We start from the raw sequence: 15,562 nt of genomic DNA, 5'->3' as shown, positions 1-15,562 counted from the left end.
CTGCCAGGAAGTTAAGAAGCCTTTAATAATAATAATGGTTAAGCACTTACTATGTGTCAAGTGCTGTTCTAAGCACTAAGTGTCCAAACTAATCAGGTTGGACACCCTCCATGTTCCACCTGGGGCTCACAGTCTTAATCCTCATTTTACAGATGAGATCACCGGGATTAGAACTCAGGACCTTTTGATTCCCAGGCCCGTGTTCTATCCACTCTACATTATGCTGCTTCTCTATCCTGCCTTAATGAGATTGCAAGGAGCAAAAGTCCTGTAGTGTGGCCCTCGCTGAGGATGAATCAATCAATGGTATTGATCCATTCATGATTTATTATTTATTCATTATTCTTTATTTAGAAGGAAGGGAGAGTAGGAGAAATGAGGGCCTAATTAGGCACACTGTTGATACCCTAGAGCCATCCCTGCCTCTCTTAGATTTAAACTACAAACTTCCCTGCTAGATTTTAAGCTCCTTATGGGGAGAGATGGTGTCTTTTCCTTCTACTGTACTATGCACAAGAGTAAGCACTGGATCGGTACGTCTGATTGGTACAGTGGGTGGGGCATTTTAGGAAGAAGGAAAAAAAACCTAGTATGGGGTAACTTTCCACTCTCAGGGTCACACCTGGAGAGTCTTCAGTACTCTACCAGTCTCGGATAAGGGAGGGAGAGTCAAGCAGAGGCCTATCCATTCCATTCCTAGCTCAGGCAGCAGCTAGTAGGGGGAAGACAATCTGCTACAAGTCAAAATCCCCCTGTGCTGGGCAGCAGTGGCATGGCAGAGCATCGAGGCTAGAGACTCGAGTTGATTGTGCGGAAGGAGGCAATGATACACCACTTCCCTACTTTTACCAAGAAGACTCTATGGATATGCTATCAGAATGATTGCAGATGGAGGTGGGGCTCCATCCTCTGGGAGAGATGTGTCCCTGGTGTAGCTATGGGTTGGGGATGATTCAACAGCATAAGACAAGAATGGGGTAATTTTAGGTTGAATTGGAGACAGCTGTGGCTGGAACAACTCCAGTCATGCATGTGCCCCAACAACTTGGTGAGGAGGGGAGGCATCATTATTATTATTATTATTATTATTATTATTATTATTATTATTATTATTATTATTATTATTATTATTATTATCTGTTAGGTATTTACTATGTGCCAAGCCCTGTTCTAAACACTGGGGTAGATACAAGTTAATCTAGTGGAATAGAGGGTGGAGAGAAGCACTGATGTGGGAGGATGGGGAAGAGACGACTTCTAGAGTGATCCTTCCTATTAATTACAATAATTGTGGTATTTGTTAAGCACTCACTATGTACCCAGCACTATATTAAAGACTGGGGTGGATACAAGCAAATTGGACTGGACACTCTCCCTGGCCCACACGGAACTCACAGTGTCAGTCCCCATTTTACAGAAGAGGTAACTGAGACCCAGAGAAGTGAAATGACTTGCGCATGGTCACACAGCAGACAAGTTGACAGGTGGGGATTAGAACCCAGGTCCTTCCGACTCCCACGCCCACACTCTATCCTGTAGGCTGTGTGGCTTCATCTGATTACACTCATTACTTCCTGATTACACTGTGAGCGTCATGTATTACAGGGACTGTGTCCAGTCTAACTTGTATCTATCAGAGGGCTTAGAACAGTGCTTGACAGGTAATAAGTGCTTAACAAATATCATTAAAAAAAATAAAGCCAGGAGAAGGGCAAAGAACAAAGCTACCCAATTTGGGTGGAAGATGGTGAGGGGCTGCAGGAAGATAGGGAATTGGTACCTCAGGTCCGTAATTCAAATCATATTGATCCTTGAGTGAGCACCCAAGGAATGCCAAGCCCCAGAACAGCTGCTGGGCATATCACTTGCTGTGTCCACATGGGGACAAACCAACATTAATTTCCCCAGAGAATCCCAAACCCAGGCAGTTGCTAAGAGAGCCAATTAGTTCTGCTCTGTTTTCACCAAATCAGAGAGGAATTGGGAAATGACAAGTGTTGTCACTCTCATTGCAATTGCCCTGGAATCGGGCTTTAAGGAGTTGTGTTGGTCGCTGGCAGAGGGGGATTTGGGGACATGTGATCATTGTGCTCCTCCCATTTGTCTGCATCGCTCCCATCCCCATGATTGACAGCTGCCACTGATGGCCAGCTGAGTCCTTGCCTGTTGCTCTTGACACCCTGCTTACTGTCCCACCTGCCATCCAGAGTTTAAGCCCCATACCTCCATCATAAGCTGGGCAAGTTCAGATGCAGGGAAGATGGCGCAGCTGGAAATCTATCACTGCGAATACTTGGACCAGCTCTGGCAATGATGCTTCCCCTCAAACGAGAAGCAGCATGGCATAGTGGATAGAGCACAAGCTTGGGGGTCATTCATTCATTCATTCGTTCAATAGTATTTATTGAGCGCTTACTGTGTGCAGAGCACTGTATTAAGCACTTGGGAAGTACGAAGGGCATGGGTTCTAATCCTGGCTCTGCCACTTTTTTTTAATAGTATTTGTTAAGCACTTACTATAATAATAATAATGGCATTTATTAAGTGCTTATTAATAATAATGGCATTTATTAAGCTCTTACTATGTGCAAAGCACTGTTCTAAGCGCTGGGGAGGTTACAAGGCGATCAGGTTGTCCCACAGGGGGCTCACAGTCTTAATCCCCATTTTACAGATGAGGTAACTGAGGCTCAGAGAAGTTAAGTGACTTGCCCCAGGTCACACAATAGACATGTGGTGGAGCTGGGATTCGAACCCATTACCTCTGACTCCAAAGCCTATGCTCTTTCCACTGAGCCACGCTGCTTCTCTATGCTTCTCTATGCTTATTATGTGCCAAGCACTGTTCTAAGTGTTGGGGGGATACAAGGTGATCAGGTTATCTCATGGGGGGCTCTCAGTCTTCCTCCCCATTTTACAGATGAGGGAACTGAGGCCCAGAGAAGTAAAGTGACTTACCCAGAGTTACACAGCTGACAACTGGAGGAGCCAGGATTTGAACCCATGACCTCTGACTCCAAAGCCCGGGCTCTTGACACTGAGCCACACTGCTTCTCTTGCTGTGTGCCAGGCACTGTTCTAAGCATGAGGTAGAGACAAGATAATAGTTTAGACACAGTCCCTATCCCACATAAGGCTCACAGTCTTAATCCTCATTTTATAGATGAGGGAACTGAGGCCCAGAGAAATGAAGTGACTTGCCCAAGGTCATACATCAGACAAGTGGCAGAGCTGGGATTAGAACTCATGACCTTCTGACTCCCAGCCCCGTGCTCTATCCATTAGGCCATGCTACTTCTAACTAGTCTGCTGTGTGACCTTGGGCAAGTCATTTCACATCTCTGGGCCTCAGCTACCTCATCTGAGGATTGAGACTTTGAGCCCCACATGGGACAAGAACTGTGAACAACCTGATTTGCTTATATCGGAGAAGCAGCGTGGCTCAGTAGAAAGAGCACGGGTTTTGGAGTCAGAGGTCATGGGTTCAAATCCTGGGTCTGCCACCTGTCAGCTGTGTGACTTTAGGCAAGTCACTTCACTTCTCTGTGCCTCAGTTATCTCATCTGTAAAATGGGGATTGAAACTGTGAGCCCCCTGTGGGACAACCTGATCACCTTGAAACCTCCACAGTGCTTAGAACAGTGCTTCGCACATAGTAATCACTTAACAAATACCATTATTATTATTATATCTACTCCAGTGCTTAGTATAGTGCCTGGCTAGTAAGTGCTTAACAAACACCATAATTATTAGTAGTAGTAGCAAACAAGGATAATGATTGTGGCATATGTTAAGTAATAATAATAACTATGGCATATGTAAAGTGCTTATTATGTGCCAAGCAGTGTATTAAGTAATGTGGGAAATACAAGATAATCGGGTCTCACGAGGGACTCACAATTTGAGTAGGTGAGATAACAGAGTATCAAATCCCCATTTTGCAAATGAGGGAACTGAGGCGCAAAGAAGTTGTTACTTGTTTGTGTCCAATTTGATTAACTTGTATCTACCCCAGCCCTTTGAACAGTGTTCGGCACATCGTAAGTGCTTAACAAGTACTTTCATTATCCTCATTATTATTACTTACTATGCACCAAGAACTGAACAAAGGGCTGGGGTAAATAAAGGATAATTCAGTTGCATACCGTCCCCATCTCACTCAGGACTCACAGTCTAAGTGATGGAGGAGAAGTGTTTAATCCCTATTTTACAAATGAGAAACTGAGACATGGAAAACGTACCAAGTGGCAGAGCCAGAACTAGCGCTGGGACACCTAGCTCCCGGGCCCACGCTCTTTTCACTCCGCTTCTCCAAGCAGAGCCTCCCTCCCGTCTCCATCCTTCAAGGACCTGGTCTATGCTTAGAATTCCGGGAAGGAGAAAGAAATCTGGGATCATCCAGGAAAAGCCTGCACTGTCCCTCGCCCTCGATGGCTCAGTAATCCAGTCTACATTTCTGCTGTTTCGTTCCCCACTGTACTGAGAGCTTCACAGTAACCGGGACTGAAAACGCGGGTACCATTTCAAAACTAATGATCTCTTCTCTCTCGTGGGGTGGAACTAAATTTCCCCTCTGCCTCCTCTGTACTGAAGAATTCTGTCTGCCAAATCCCAGTCATTCCTGGAATGTTCTTGGCACCGACCGGACCCCACTGACTAACTCCAGAATATATTGTGCTTTTTCAGCTGTGACACTTGGGTCCCCAACTTGTTTCCCAGCTGAGGTCAGAGAGTTCGGCAGACACAGGAACTGCCTGTAGGCTTGATACAGGGTCAGCCTGTTGAATTTGTACCGCTAGATGTTATTTGTCATTTGATTCACCTTGGGTGACCAGGGATTGTGTATGGAATTTTTTAAAAAAGCTTCCTGCCTCGGCACTTGAGGAAAAAAACAAGAATAATCTGCTGTTTTCCCCCATGATTTATGTACAGTCTCTCTTCATGAAAGGAAAGAAATTTCTCATGCCTATATTAGTCTAATGCAAAAATGAATCTCTGGAGATATGCAAGCATCGTGTTCTCCCTACATGGATAAAGCTCTAGCCTATATTTTTGTAAATCAGCAGTGATTCCTAACCTTGTACGCGCAGCACAAAAACCCCTTTCCTTTTCTTTTCCGTTTCACCGGTGCACAGAACTGTATCTCATTTCTTTGTGAACAGCCCTTTGGTTCTTATTATTGTGCCATCTTTGAGAGCCGTATCTCCTAACTGCTATGATAATGAACCTAAAATAGGGAGAGAGGATTTTAGAGGAGGGATCTCTCAGAGTCAGAACCGAAGGCAGAACCACGTCTCTTTCGATGATAAATGATTTTAAGTTTTGTGACTAGTGAAGACCTTTTTAGAGAACATGAAAACATTTTCTTTAAAAGCTGTTGTTTGTTGCTCAGAATCCAGGGCAGAAATCTTCCAACATTCCTATAGCACATTGGCCTGCTATTACCACAGACGCTCAGGCAGCCGTGTAGAAATCCGTCAGAAGTCAATGTTGTCGAAGCTGCCAGCCTGCAGGGAAAATTGAGCGGAGGGACTAATCCCAGATTAAAAGGTATGCAGATTACTCTCATTTTAATGATGAATAAAACTAAAATGAACCCGAAGTCATCCCATAGGAAATACCAGAAAGCACTGGGATGATTCGAAGCCAGTCCAGTGGTTTGGGGCAGAAATTACAGGTCCCGTCAGAATGAACACCCACCAGCAGACATGATGCTAGGGTTCGTGATCATTGGGGAGAAAGAGCACAGGGAGAGATGCAAATGCCTTGGTTTTGAGGGCGGTTGAATCGTGTGGGGAGGAGGGAATTCTGCTTCCTCCAGCTTCGCATCTGGATAATCCCCATGGCTTTTCCCTCCCAGGATATGCTCTAGCCAAATGAGAAGAGCCAGATAGCTACAGAGGAAAGATGTGGAGGAATACCTGAAAACCCAACATCCTGTCATTCTTCATCTTGGAGGAGAGATGGAAGATAAAATCACCTTGAATTCACATGGCAGTTTTCTCTTTTCCAAAGTCCTTTCATATTGATTCATCACCATCGATGACATTTATTGAGCCCCTAGAGAACGTAATACGCTCTCCCAAATTCTTACCACAGTGCAACAGAAGAAAGACACACTCTCCACGCCCTCAGAGGTCTTACAATCAGGTGATTATGGTACTTGGGAAATGCTTACTGTGTGCCAAGTGCTGTTCTAAGTGCTGGAGTAGGGACAAGTTAATCAGGTTGGTTACAGTCCCTGTCCCACACTGGGCTCACAGTCTTAATCCCCATTTTACAGATGAGGTAACTAAGGCCAGAGAAGTGAGATGACTTGCCCAAGGATTGAAACCCATGTCCTTTTTAATTAATTAATTAATTAATGATGGCATTTATTAAGTGCTTACTATGTGCAAAGCACTGTTATAAGTGCTGGGGAGGTTACAAGGTGATCAGATTGTTCCACAGGGGGCTTACAGTCCTAATCCCCATTTTACAGATGAGGTAATTGAGGCACAGAGAAGTTAAGTGACTTGTCCAGAGTCACACAGCAGACAATTGGCAGAGCCGGGATTTGAACCCATGCCTGTGCTTCATCCACTAAACCGTGCTGCTTCTGATAATAATGAGATGAGAAAAAGAGTCAGAAAGTATTTACCCAAGGTGGTAGTAGGACAAGGAACAAGGATGTAGCAGGGAGTAGTACAAAAAATCAGGATGAGATAACCAATTAAATCATTGTACAGATAAAGATGCACATGCACATAGCTGCTAAGGAGAGGAATAAAATCCAGATGATCTTAGGTTGGGATTTTCTCATTTCATCCTCTCAGCATCTCTGAGGGACAGGGAGATGCTGCTATCTTCAGGTCCATTTTACAGATAAGGAAACTGAATTCCAGAGTGATGAAATTCATTCATTCATTCATTCTATCATATTTATTGAGCGCTTACTGTGTGCAGAGCACTGTACTAAGCACTTGGTAAGTCCAGGTCGGCAATGTATAGAGACGGTCCCTACCCAGCAATGGGCTCACAGTCTAGAAGGGGGAGACAGGCAACAAAACAGAACTTGCAGACAGGTGTCAAAATCACCTTGGGAAATGACTTGCCCAAGGTGACATAGCCAGGTGGAACCAGAATTGAGACTTGAACACAGATTTCCTGACCCCCAGTCTCATTTTGTTTCTCTTAGGTCACATGGGGAGGTAGGAGAGCTTTAGGCATCTTAAGTGTCAGGTTTCTCTGCTCTAATTAGGGAAGCACCATGGCCTGATAGAGCCCGGGCCTAAGAGTCAGAGGAGCTGGGCTCTAATCCTGGCCGTGCCACCTGTCTGCTGTGTGACTTTGGGCAAGTCACTTAACTTCTCTGGACCTCAGTTACTACATCTGTAAAATGGAGATTCAAATCTCCTCTCTCCAACTTAAGACTGTGAGACCTTTGTGAGGCAGGTAGTGTGTCCAGCCTGATTATCTTGTATCTACCCCAGTCTTAGAACAGTGTTTGACACATCATAAGAGCTTAACAAATACCATTCAAAACAAAAAAATAAGTGACCTCACGGGCAGTACAGCCCAATCCTGCAACATGGCCATGCAGTTCACTAATTTGTTCGAAGGCTCTCCCACCATCATTCATTCATTCATTAATTCATTCATTCAATCATATTTATTGAGCACTTACTGTGTGCAGAGCACTGTACTGAGTGCGTGGGAAGTACAACTCGGCAACATATGGAGATGGTCCCTATCCAACAAAGGGCTCACAATCTAGAAGGGGGAGATAGACAACAAAACAAAACATGTAGACAGGTGTCAAAATCATTGGAACAAATAGAATTAAAGCTATGTGCACATCAGCCCCAGCGTTTACTGAGCACTGTTGACTAGGCAGTTGAGAGGCACGCCTATCAAGCCACTGGGCCATGTTGGGAACAAATAGCCCATTGGATAGAGCACAGGCCTGGAAGTTGGCCTGAGTTCTAGTCCCATCACTTGTCTGCTGTGTGACTTTGGGCAAGTCACTTAACTTCTCTGCATCTCATTTACCTGATCTGTAAAATGGGGATTAAGACTGTGAACTTAACTAATACCATAAAAAAATCATAAAACACAATCCTAGCACTGGTAGAATTTGAAATCTCTCCCAGGATCAAAGCCGCACACATGCAGTGATATTCCACCATTTGATTTTCAAGTTTTCATTGCACATTTGGGCCGGATGTGCCTGCAGAATTAGAGCACCATCATCTGGCTACATTAACCTGTTCGGAGAGATAGCACTGCAGTGTCAGAAGAATAAGTTGGGGCACAGGAAAACTTATGCCCATGTGTGGGGTGTTGAACATATAGAGCGATAAAATGTGAGTTGACTTCATGTGGAGCATTATAGCTAAATAGCAACCTAAGAGCCACATTTCAGCCAAACCTATTGATCAACTGATTTCATCGTCTTGTGAAATAGATTCATTGCCAAGGCTCTGCTCCTGGCATTCAATATTAGGGACCCCTGCATGCTGAAGGAGGGAGTTCTTCTTGGGGGAAAGCCAAATAAAAGGCTGCTTCGATGTGCTTTTCCTTCCTTATGAGTCACATCGACTCATAGAAACCCGTAGCAAACCCCAGACATCTTTTTCGCTGATCACAACACAGAGTAGTCTATGAACTAGGAAATTGGGCAATATAATTACCTGGATTTCTTCCACAATCCTGGTGCTGTACTTGTTATTTGAAGAGCAAATTCTCCTTAATGTTTTGGTTGAAGTATGTGATAGCCTCCTATTGTAGTACACAGTGTTGAAATACGATCCTAAATCTCACACATGGTGATTGCATATGGCAGATTAATATGAAAAGGTGGTTTTGAACAAGTGAGGTTCATCATAAGAATTCTCCAGCAGACCTGAGTTATGACCTGACGTGTTTTCCAACAGTGCCCCAAAGAGATGAGAAAAGATGGTTGCAAATTTTATATAGTGCCCATAAAACAGATGTACATCCTCATCATTCTGGAAAAAGCAAAGAGGGGAGGATTGCCAAACCATTATACCCATACAGCACTTTATTAGGTAGCCACTGAAGCTCACCTAAATTATTCTGGAACAGATTACACTTTGTATATCACTATCAGCACGGTGACTGGGAATGACTGTCATCAGATCCTACCCTTTCCAGGGGTCCAAACCAATCAGGTGCTCATCGACTGTGGCTTCAAACTGGTCTGCGTGTTTGAGAGTTGTGACTCTTTGCTCCTTGAAGAAGTGTTCCCTTCCTAACATAGGCCTGTCCAGGCAGCTGGTGGGAATTCATTCATTTTCATTCAATCGTATTTATTGAGTGCTTACTGTGTGCAGAGCACTGTACTAAACGCTTGGGAAGTCCAAGTCAGCAACATATAGAGACGGTCCCTACCCAACAGCGGGCTCACAGTCTAGAAAGGGGAGACAGACAACAAAACAAAACATGTAGACAGGTGTCAAAGTCGTCAGAAGAAATAGAATTAAAGCTATATGCAAATCATTAACAAAATAAATAGAATACTAAACATGTACAAGTAAAATAAATAGAGTAATAAATCTGTACAAATATATATACAAGTGCTGTGGGGAGGGGAGGGAGGTAGGGCAGGGGGGATAGGGAGGATGAGAGGAAAAAGGGGGCTCAGTGTGGGAAGGCCTCCTGGAGGAGGTGAGTTCTCAGTAGGGTTTTGAAGGGAGGAAGAGAGCTAGCTTGGCGGATGTGTGGAGGGAAGGCATTCCAGGCCAGGGGGAGGACGTGGACCAGGGGTCGATGGTGGGACAGGCGAGAACGAAGTACAGTGAAGAGGTTAGCGGCAGAGGAACTGGGGGTACAGGCTGGGCTGGAGAAGGAGAGAAGGGATGTGAGGTAGGAGGGGGCAAAGTGATGGAGAGCCTTGTAGCCGAGAGTGAGGAGTTTTTACTGGATTTGTAGGTTGACTGGTGGCCACTGGAGATTTTTGAGGAGGGGAGTAACATCCCCAGAACGTTTCTGCCCAAAGTTGATCTGGGTAGCATAGTGAAGTGTAGACTGAAGTGAGGAGAGACAGGAGGATGGGAGATCAGAGAGGAGGCTGGTGCAATAATCCAGTCGGGATAGGACCTGTGCCCTGTGCACATTTGAGGGTCTGTGTAATTCAGTCCTGCTCCTAGGAAAGTGGGAAGAGCACCATTTCGGGAAATCAGGACACCTGGGTTTCACTTCCGCTTCTTCCCTTCGGACTGTGCCATCACTGGGGATGCTTGGGCCATTTGGTGAGGTGGAATGGCCTCCGAAGATTTCTGAAAATTAGCTGGCCACTGTGGGCAACTGCCCTTCAGGCTATGGCCCTGTGGCACAGCATTGGCACTATATTGTGATCGCTTTGATCATAAATGGGTCCTGTACCTAAAATATCTTTCTGGGCACCTCTGCTTCCCCCTTCCCCACCTACTCATATGTTGCACTCTGTGGCCCAAAGGCACCGTAACTGGCAGGGACCAGAGAGTACGAGTGGTGCCACGTAAACCTTAAAGCCACAGTCAATTTTTCCACGTGTGTTTTTGGTCCTGAAATTCCCAAACTGAGGCTCGTCTGACTTTCCCAATGAGAAACTTCTTCATCCATCCTGGTCCTACCTTCCCACTGTGTTATAAATTCCTCAAGGACAGGAATTTCATGGCACCTAATAGAGTCAGTCAAACTATCAATGTTATTTACTGAGTGCTTACTGTGTGCATTCATTCATTCATTCAATCGTTTTATTGAGGGCTTACTGTGTGCAGGGCACTGTACTAAGCACTTGGGAAGAACAAATCGGCAATATATAGAGACGGTCCCTACCCAACAACGGGCTCACAGTCTAGAGGTTAAGCACTAAGCACAATACAACAGAGTTGGTAGACCCATTCCCTGCCCACATTGAGCTTATAATCTTCTTTATGCCATAATAAAAACTGTTGAATGATGCACTGATTGAATTATCTTAATTCTCTACTTTCCCTCAATTCCCCAGGTAGTCATTCAACCCAGCACTTCTGCTAGTTACGCTTGGACAGAGAGGTAACAGTATGCACTCAATAAATCTTTGGATTGATGTCGTCCCCCAGATATAAAGTAAACTTATAAAGTAACTATATAAAGTATGAAGTATGTTTTATATAGTATATTTTATATAAATATATAATATTCATTCATTCAATCAATCATATTATTTATCCATTTATTGAGCACTTTGTGCAGAGCACTGTACTAAGCATTTGGGAGAGTATAATACAACAATAAACAGACGCATTCCCTATCCACAATGAGCTTACAGTTTAGCTTACACTAAATTGTGGGAAAGTAACTTAACTTCCCTGGGCCCAAGTTACCTCATCTAGAAAATGGGGATTAAGAATCTGAGCCCCATTTGGAACATGGACAATGTCCAACCTGATTAGTTTGTTTCTATCCCAGGGTTTAGAACAGTGCCCGGCACATAGTAAATGCTCATCAAATATCATTTTTAAAAAAGAGTGGAGAAAAGAAACTAGGAGAAATAATTTTCCCATATACAAAAATGTAAACCATGTACCTGCTGTGTGACGTTGGGCAAGCCACTTAACTTCACTTTGCCTTCTCTGTGAGCCCCATCTGGGACCTGATTATCTTGTTTCTATCCCAGTACATAGTACAATGACTGAAACATGGTAAGTGCTTAACCACTAATATCATCAGCATCATAATTATTATTATCAGTTCTAATCTCTTGCTTTTCTCTCTCATTCCTAATTTTTCCTGGTTGGAAGCCATTATAGATCTCTTGTCTGTTAATTTACCCACAATGGAGAAGGTATCATTGCAGTGACTACCAGTAAAATACACTCAGGGAAAAGTTTATTTTTTTGGAGGAACATTGACTGCAAAGTGCCTGATCTTTCACCAAAAGATGAGCAGCCACTTGACCCAAGAGATGTTGCTTTAGCCAAGGACGCATCTCTCAAGTCAGTGGCTTGTGTTTGGGGATAGTCAGGGCTGAAAAAAAAAAGCTTCTGTCTTCTCTAAAACAGAAGCAGTTACTTGACTTTGACAATAGCACTGAAGAAAAGTGAGGAGAAAGGGAAAGAGAGGAGAACGACCTGGGAAGAGCGACATACAGTGGGGCAGAGACTAAAAAACAATAGAAGGAATAAAGACAAGAATGATACAAGAATGGTCTGAAAGGTCACAACAAGAAAAAGAATTCGAGGAAATGATAAGAGAAAAACAGGAATAAAGAAAAGGAACAAGGAAAGTTACAGGGTCAATCTAATCAGGTAGAAAATTAATATTTTTTTCTAGTTGTGCCCAAAATGTTCTGGTTAAAAATAAGTCAATCAATCAATCAATCAATCGTATTTATTGAGTGCTTACTATGTGCAGAGCACTGTACTAAGCGCTTGGGAAGTACAAATTGGCATCACATAGAGACAGTCCCTGCCCAACAGTGGGCTCACAGTCTAAAAGGGGGAGACAGAGAACAGAACCAAACATACCAACAAAATAAAATAAGTAGGATAGAAATGTACAAGTAAAATAAGTCCCACAGACACAGAGATTTTTTCCACTACCCCTTCTAAATGCATGCAGATGTGACCTAAAGTTACTCAAATATTTACAACTTTGCCAATGGCTTTAATCCATTTTGTCACAATTATACAGAGCTATCTTTCACAACAAGAATACTGGCATTTTTAAAATAAATGGATTCTTTTTTCCCACGGACATTCATAAAAGAGCTTCGGAAGGGGTTTTTATATACAGTTGTTTGCTCAGTAGATGGAATATTGAATCCTTCACCCATTAAGTGTATCGTCACCACAGATTTGCCGCACCTGCTATTTTACATCTCGGTATATTTCATATTGAATATTTATGGTCCATTCAAAATAAAGCAGGCTGCATAAACGGGTCCACAGTAGCCCCATGCTGTCATCTGCTGGTTGGAACGATCCACTTTTCTTCCTTTGTGAGAATGGACATCACCCCGCTACACTAGTACGTATACAACGCAGCAAAGAGAAAACAAAAAGATACCGACAAACCTCCCGAAATATCTTAATAGTTGTTTGGGATTCAGCAGCTCTTTAGACAAAGGAAAACTTGGCACTGTGCAGTAATAATAACGATTGCATTTATTAAGTGCTTACTATGTGCAAAGCACTGTTCTAAGCGATGGGGGGATACAATGCGATCAAGTTGTCCCACATGGGGCTCACAGTCTTAATCCCCAGTTTTACAGATGAGGTAACTGAGGCTCAGAGAAGTTAAGTGACTTGCCCAAGGTCACACAGCAGACTTGTGGTGGAGTCAGGATTCGAACCCATGACCTCTGACTGTGTACTTGAGATACTAACCGGCAAGTGGGCCCAAAACATTTCTAATCTAGATTCCTTGGGCTGATAGACGGATATGAAGCAGGTAAGCGCTTAGTACAGTGCTCTGCACACAGTAAGCGCTCAATAAATGCGATTGATGATGATATGAAGCAGGTAAGCACCGTAGCCCAATGGGAAGAGTATGGTCCTGAGGGCCAGACGACCTGGGTTTTAATCCCAGCTCTACCACCTGTCTTCTCCGAGACTTTGGGCAAGTCATTTAACTTCTTTGAGCCTCAGTTATCTCATCTGTAAAATAGGGATTGAGACACATGGGAGGGGGCTGTGTCCAACCCAACTTGCTTGTATACACCCAAGCACTTAGTACAGTGCCTGGCACATAATGGTAATGATGATGGCATTTATTAAGCACTGTGCTAAGCTGGGGGGGATACAAGGTGATCAGGTTGTCCCACGTGGGGCTCACAGTCGTCATCCCCATTTTACAGATGAGGGAACTGAGGCTCTGGGAATTTAAGTGACTTGCCCAAGTTCACACAGCAGACATGTGGTAGAGCCAGAATTTGAACCCATGACCTCTGACTCCCAAGCCCGGGCTCTTTCCACTGAGCCACGCTGCTTGTAAGCACTTAACAAATACCAGTAGTAATAATAATAATAATATAATAATAATGGCATTTATTAAGTGCTTACTATGTGCAAAGCACTGTTCTAAGCTCTGGGGAGGTTACAAGGTGATCAGGTTGTCCCACGTGGGGCTCACAGGCTTCATCCCCATTTTACAGATGAGGTAACTGAGGCACAGAGAAGTTAAGTGACTTGCTCAAAGTCACACAGCTGACAATTGGCAGTAGTAGTAGTAGTAGTAGTAGTAGTAGTAGTATTTGCTGGATAGTAGTAGTATTTGCTGGGCCTCACTTTCCTTATCTGTAAAATGGGGATGCACTACTTGTTTTCACTCCTACTTAGATGTTGAGCCCCATATTAATTATTATGGTATTTTTTAAGCTCTTACTGTGTGCCAGGCACTGTACTAAGTGCTGGAGTGGATACAAGCAAATCATCCCCATTTTACAGATGAGGTAACTGAGGCACAGAGAGTGAAATAGCTGGCCCAAGGCCACACAACAGACAAGTGGAGGAGTGGGATTAGAATCCATGACCTTCTGACTCCCAGGACCATGCTCTATCCACTATTCATTCATTCATTCAATTGTATTTATTGAGCACTTACTGTGTGCAGAGCACTGCGGCATGGCTCAGTGGAAAGAGACCGGGCTTGGGAGTCAGAGGTCATGGGTTCTAGTCCTGACTCTAACACTTGTCAGCTGTGTGACCCTGGGCAAGCCACTTAACTTCTCTGGGCCACAGTTCCCTCGTCTGTAAAATGGGGATTAAGACTGTGAGCCCCATGTAGGACAACCTTGATTACCTTGTATAATTAATAATAATAATAATAATAATGGTATTTGTTACGCACTTACTATGTGCAAAACACTGTTCTAAGCGCTGGGGAGGTTACAAGGTGATCAGGTTGTCCCACGGGGGGCTCACAGTTTTTATCCCCATTTTACAGATGAGGGAACTGAGGCCCAGAGAAGTTAAGTGACTTGCCCAAAGTCACACAGCTGACAATTGGCAGAGCTGGGATTTGAACCCATGACCTCTGACTCTAAAGCCCGGGCTCTTTCCACTGAGCACGTGCTCTTTCAACTGAGCTCTTTCCACTGTATTCCCCCCAGCGCTTAGAACAGTGTTTCGCACATAGTATAGTAAGCGCTTAACAAATGCCAAAATTATTATTATTACTGGGAAATACAAACTGGCAACATATAGAGACTGTCCCTACCCAACAACAGGTGCTACATCACGCTGCTCCTCTGTAGGACAGAGATTATGCCTGACATTTTATATACCTCAGCATTTAGCCCAGAGCTTGGCAACTAGTAAGCCCTTTACAAATACCACAATTGCTATTATCATTATTAGTAGTAGTAGCTCCGCCACACATCTGCTGTGTGACCTTGGGCAAGTCACTTAACGTCTCTGAGCCTCAGTTGCCTCATCTGTAAAATGGGGATGAAGACTGTGAGCCCCCCGTGGGACAACCTGATTGCCTTGTAAACTCCACAGCGCTTAGAACGGTGCTTTGCACATAAGAAGTGCTTAATAAATGCCATTATTATTAGTAGTAGTGGTAGTATTCATGTTTTATGGTATATTTC

At 43.9% G+C, this 15,562-nt stretch overlaps 1 non-coding gene across 1 annotated transcript; it reads left to right on the top strand.

Annotated features, from left to right (window-relative positions):
* Positions 1-604: 604 nt before the first annotated feature.
* On the top strand, positions 605-742 carry LOC119927415. Its single transcript, XR_005450421.1, has one exon. It is a non-coding gene; the product is annotated as a small nucleolar RNA SNORA7 (small nucleolar RNA).
* Positions 743-15,562: the final 14,820 nt, after the last annotated feature.

Source organism: Tachyglossus aculeatus, chromosome 4 (genome assembly GCF_015852505.1).
Source record: "Tachyglossus aculeatus isolate mTacAcu1 chromosome 4, mTacAcu1.pri, whole genome shotgun sequence".
NCBI lineage: Eukaryota > Metazoa > Chordata > Mammalia > Monotremata > Tachyglossidae > Tachyglossus > Tachyglossus aculeatus.
Note: the sequence above shows the minus strand (reverse complement) of the source record. Positions and strands in the feature narration are given on the sequence as shown.